This window comes from Vidua chalybeata, chromosome 7 (assembly GCF_026979565.1).
Source record: "Vidua chalybeata isolate OUT-0048 chromosome 7, bVidCha1 merged haplotype, whole genome shotgun sequence".
NCBI classification, from domain to species: Eukaryota; Metazoa; Chordata; class Aves; order Passeriformes; family Viduidae; genus Vidua; species Vidua chalybeata.
In genome coordinates this window covers 2,089,410-2,094,840 of record NC_071536.1, presented here as the reverse complement: position 1 = coordinate 2,094,840, position 5,431 = coordinate 2,089,410, and positions in this window count along the sequence as shown.

Genomic DNA, 5,431 nt, shown 5'->3' with positions numbered 1-5,431 from the left:
CGCAGTTCTTCTCTTGAATTGGATCGGTGGTCTCAAATTGGGCCAGTGGTGCCAGGGAGGAAGTCAGGAAGGTCTTCATCAGGTCTCTGTGACCCTCTGGCATGATCCAAGGCCCCCTGTGTTATGGTTTGACACTGGCGCAATGCTAGTGCCCCCATGAAAATACACTTTCCCAAATAAATGCTGTGAGATGTTATCAGGAACAGAGTAGAGCAGGGTTAAGCTTAATAACAAAGGAAAAAAAAAACTTAATTAAACTACTACTACAGAAGACACATGGACTAAATCCAGGATGAAACTTTTTAAAAACACCCTTCTTCTCCCAATTTCTAAAACACCTACTATGAAACATTACCCGGGATTCCTGATCAAATTACCACCTTTCAGATAATCATACTCAAACTATTAAGGGAGAGAGAAGTCTCTCTTGCACCACAGACCCCCCAGGACACACAGTTTCCACCTCCTGTGTTTCCTGTCACACATGGCAGCCGCACGGAGAAAATCTGCCAGTGTGACACTCTCTTTTCTGTGTCACAGTGTTCTCACCACTATGCATGGACAGACTGCTCATAGGGCTCTTTAAGGATGCTTTGCTATGGACTCAAAGATATAACAGTCCAGCTTCTCATCCTGAGACTACAGTCCCCCCCCATTTTTCCTTGGGGCTGAGGGTCTAAGAACAGAGATCATCTTCTTCCTGAAGACAGAGGGCATCACCATTCCCTCCTCAGCTTCCTCTGTTCTTGCCATTCTTTCGGTGGTGGTTGCTGAAGCAGGTCTCCTTGGGTTACTACTGCATCCCCCTAAAATGTAGTCTCTATTGCAGGAGTTTTGGTTCAGTCTATGGCTAACAAGAAAAGTCCAGCCAAAAGCTACTTCATCATCTCCTCCCCTTGAATATTTCTTCTTCTAACATCTCAGGTCCCGGACTGTCTCTCTTCCACTACAAATAGAGGAAGAGTAATATTTTACAAAGCCCTCATTTCCTGGAAAGGTTAAAAGTTCAGACTCCCTGGACGGCTGAAATCTCTGTCTAGCATCCCGTCTCCTATGCTGGGCATCATCCCCCCCCCCCTTTCTCTTTCTCCTCTGCTGGCAAATTTCCAGGTGCCGTCAGGCTCTCTGTCTCTTTCCCTCTGGGGCGGGGGACAAAGGCATCTCCGATTCCTCCACCCTTCCATCCGCAGGAGCTGGCTCGGTTCCAGACCTTCAGCCCCTCGGCCTACCTGGACAAGCCGCATGGCTTCCCCTCCCCCTCCCAGCCCATGGCTGGGCTGGGGAGAGTCTGCACTCTCTGACGACCGGAAGCAAAGAGACCGTTCCCCTGGGAGTTCTTGCTTTTAACCCCCTGTGTTCTCTGAGGCGTGTCCATACTTTCAGTGGTCACTCCAGGTGCCAATATCCAACCTGACCACTGATTGGTTTGACCCAACTTCCTAAAAAAAATTCACTTCCGTGTCAAACCACGACACCCTGCTTCGTGATGGACTGACATAGGGTCCAGGTGCTGGGCATTGTTCTACTGGTTTCAATATGTTCCTGTTCACTTTCTCCACTTCCTTCTACAAACGAGCTTGTAATAGAACAATTAGCTTTAGCTTAAGCATCTAATCATCATTAACCTATCGCTGGTGTATCTAACTTCAATATGAATTGGTTCTAACCATCAGCTAAAACCTTAACCCTTTAAAATCAGGATTCACAGGCAGATCCAATTCTAGTGCCAAGTTAGAGCGTATCATACCCCCGGCTAGATAAACATGCACAGCCCAACATCCCCAGGGCCGCTCCTCCCATTCCCCCACTGAAGGGAAGAGGCAAGAGCCAGCCCCGCCCTCTGTGGGATCCCAGGTGGAGCTGACACCTCTCCTGATATCCCCCAAGCCGTGGAAGGCCCAGGCTAGGAAACAGGGACATTTCCTGGCACAAATGATCACGAGATATCCCCATCATCATGAGCCACCCCCCAAGACAAGGTGCAAGTAACCCTCTGAAAGCCCAGAACAAAGGGTCTGTCACATTGAAAAATACTCCAGCAATGATCCTGAATCCATCCTGATATGGATAAGGCAGGGATGTCTGGATTTCAGAAGCCCTGTGACACCTTAACAGCAGATAAAACGCCCAGCTTGCCAAGCACTCAAAAGTAGGTACTTGTAACTTTACTAACAGGATGTGATTTCAACTATTACCTACCAGAAGCTGTGTTACAGAGCCTACACGTCAACTTTTCTCCAACACCAACTGAAAGGAACATTGCCATGGTCCAAAAACTGTTGGAACATCCTGGCCTGCACAAATTGCTGCAACAGCAGAAGAAGACAAGTCAGAAGGCACTGATCAGTGTCCATCACAATACAGAAAAGGCACGTCATGTCCTAGAAGAAATGAAGAGGGATGGAGAGAATCACGGGCAGGAAAACTTGCTTGGATGGTCCCCAAGTGCCACAGGCTTTTCCAACCTAAGCTACATCCTGCAGTTGTGATACTGGCACTAACTGGGATTGGGTTTGTGTCAATAATTGCAGTGGATGTAAGAGTGTGGTACCTAATCCAGCAATCATGAAAACAAACTTGTCCAGAAATACACAGGTTGAAGGAAGGAAAAGCAATGTGGGGTTTTTTTTGCGCCAGAACCAGATGCTGTGTTTTTGTTCATAGATACCACTTGGTTTTAACATTTTGATAAAAGAACTGATTGGCTCCAACACTGAGCCAAGAGCCACCACAGAGACTGACTCAGAGAGGTGGGTATAGGCTTTATGTGGCGCTGGCTACGTGGGGGATTGCTCCTCTGTGAGAAATGAATTTGTAATGGATTCTCAGAAGCTGGCTGAAAGCTCACACAGTCTTGTACATCTGTATGCAAACTCTGAGATAAGGTGTGCGGACTTAGGAAGGCCATGGAATCAAGATGACATTGTTGAGAGAGAGATTGAACTAGAAATAAGTTTCAGAAGGTGGCCTTGCAAAAAGACCAGCTATTTTGAGAACTAGAACTGTGAAAGATGCATTGTAGCAAGATCACATGGGGTAAAATAATAGGTGGTTGGTGTTCGGAGTATTAGCAGCATTGTGTGGCAAAATCTAATAGGCTGAAAAACATTTCTAAGGTATTGCAAGCAGGAAATAGGGTGGCTTCTTATAGAATGGTGTTAAGCTTTACATCTCTTATGTCTCACCCTTCTACAATACTGGTAATGGAATAAAATCTTTGAAAAAGCCTCTCAGTTGCCCCGTCTCTGTAGAGCCAGGATTTCCCAACGCTCCTCCTAACACACAACACTCAGCACATTGCACAGCACAATATATGGCTACATTTTGTGCATATTTATTACATTCCTTGGTTAGGACTGGTTATACAAATTACTTCTCAGAAGTCATTCATATCATTAGCATACGGGATGGCAAATTCAGTGTACTCTGGTGGTGCCACTGAGGAAGGCTCCGAGTCTTCCACAGGGCTCACTGCCATGAAGGCCGACAGTCTCATTCTGTCTGCACTTATCACCTTTCTTTCTGAAGCATGCACAGTCCTTTGTTGGCTGCTCCAATGGTATCAAGATGTTCTGTTCCTCTGATCTTAACAAGGAACCTTCCCTTTCTCTTAGCCTAAAATGGCTAAAGTGCATCTTGTTCCTTAGGCTTCTGCTTAATATTTGCTGACCCTTTCTCATGGTTTGACGCTGGTGCAATGCCAGTGCACCCATGCAAAGATATTTTTTCCAAATGAATGCTGTGAGATGCGGCTAGAAACAGAGCAGAGCAGGCTTGAGCTTAGAAATAAAGCAAAACACTTTATTAACCTACAACTAGAATAAAAGACACGCACAGAATTCAGAATGAAAACCTTCCAAAACATTCCTCCGCCCCCCACCCAATTCCCACCAAAACACAGTGAGACAAAACCTTGGATTCCCGATCAAGTTACCAGCCCTCAGATAATCAATTCTCAGCCCATCAAGGGAGAGAGGAGTCTCTCTTGTACCATAGACTCCCCAGGAAAACACAATTGCCACATCTTGTGTTTCCGCGTTACACCACGGCACCACCTGGAGAAAACCTGCCATCGTGACATCCTCCTTCCATGTCCAGTGCTCTCAGCACCGTGCATGATGGATCGAGACTGCTCATAGGGTTCCTTTTAGGACGATTTGCCAAGGAGCAAAGAACAACAGTTTCTCTTTTTGGGACAACAGTGCCCCCCATTTTCTCCTCCCCTGGGGACAAGGGTCTTGAGAACAGAGATCTTCTTCTTCCTGAAGACTGAGGGCAGCACCACACCCTCCTCATCTTCCTCTTCACTCCTGCCACTCCCTTGGCATCACTGCAGCATGTCACTCACACTCCAGCCCTGGCAGTCACTGCAGCCGGTCACTCCCTTGGCTCAAGCCATTACATCCCCCTAAAATGCAGTCTGTGTTGCAGGAGGAATTGCTTCCGTCTATGGCTATACAAGAAAAGTCCAACCAAGGCCGCTCCATCATCTCCTCCCACCTAGGATTTCTTCTTCTAACATCTCAGATCCCAGGCAGTGTCTCTTCTCTTTCCAAGCAAGGAGGATTAATGATTCACCAAGTTTTCTCTATCCAAGAAGGGGTTGAAGGTCTCGGGCTCCCAGGACGACTGAAGTCTTGGCTGCCCAGAACTCCCACGGCTGGGCACCTTCCCCCCTCCGCTTCTCTTTCTCCTCTGCCGGCATACTGCCGGCACATGAGATCAAATTTCCAGGTGTGTGGTAGTCTGTTATTTCACAGTTTGTTCTTCTGTAGTATATTTACATATTCCTTGTTCTAAGTTTGTAATGGTTGGTTCTATGTACCCAGTTTGGCCACCCTAATGGTTCAGTCCTGAGTTGTTTACCAGTTTTCCCCCCAAAATGTATGTCAATCTACTTGTCAGTCTCCTGTATGCCTCCCTTGTTCCCTTGTCTTACCCCTGTCTGTCAAAGATAGCACACTCCTTTGGTTCTGGAGTGTTCCCTGTCATTCATCCCTTTCTCGAAGCACAATTGGATTGTAAGGTTTGCTCCCTCCCCGTGTTGGCTTCTGCTGGGGAGCTCTTACCCTGCACCCCTCCCCTAGTGCCCTCCTCTTGGTCAAAGGTTGTGTACTCCCCGTGTTCCCTCTACCCTTTAAAAGGAGTCCTTTCATCTTCAGATTTGGCACTTGCTCTGCCCCCCTTTGGGAATTAAATCCTTGGAGATTCAGACAAGTGTCCTTCCCTTATTCCTCTGCCTCTCTTTCCTCGTGCCCTGTGCCTTTGCTGTGCTGCCCACGCCACAGCAATCACCGCCACCCGCAACAGTCTCGGCAGAGAATTGGGGACGGCCACTCGCGTGTCTGCCCTTCGGCCACAGGCGGGACAGCTCGTCAGCGAACCTCCATCCCGTGGCCGCTGAGAGCCAGACTCAGATTTGCAAACCAAT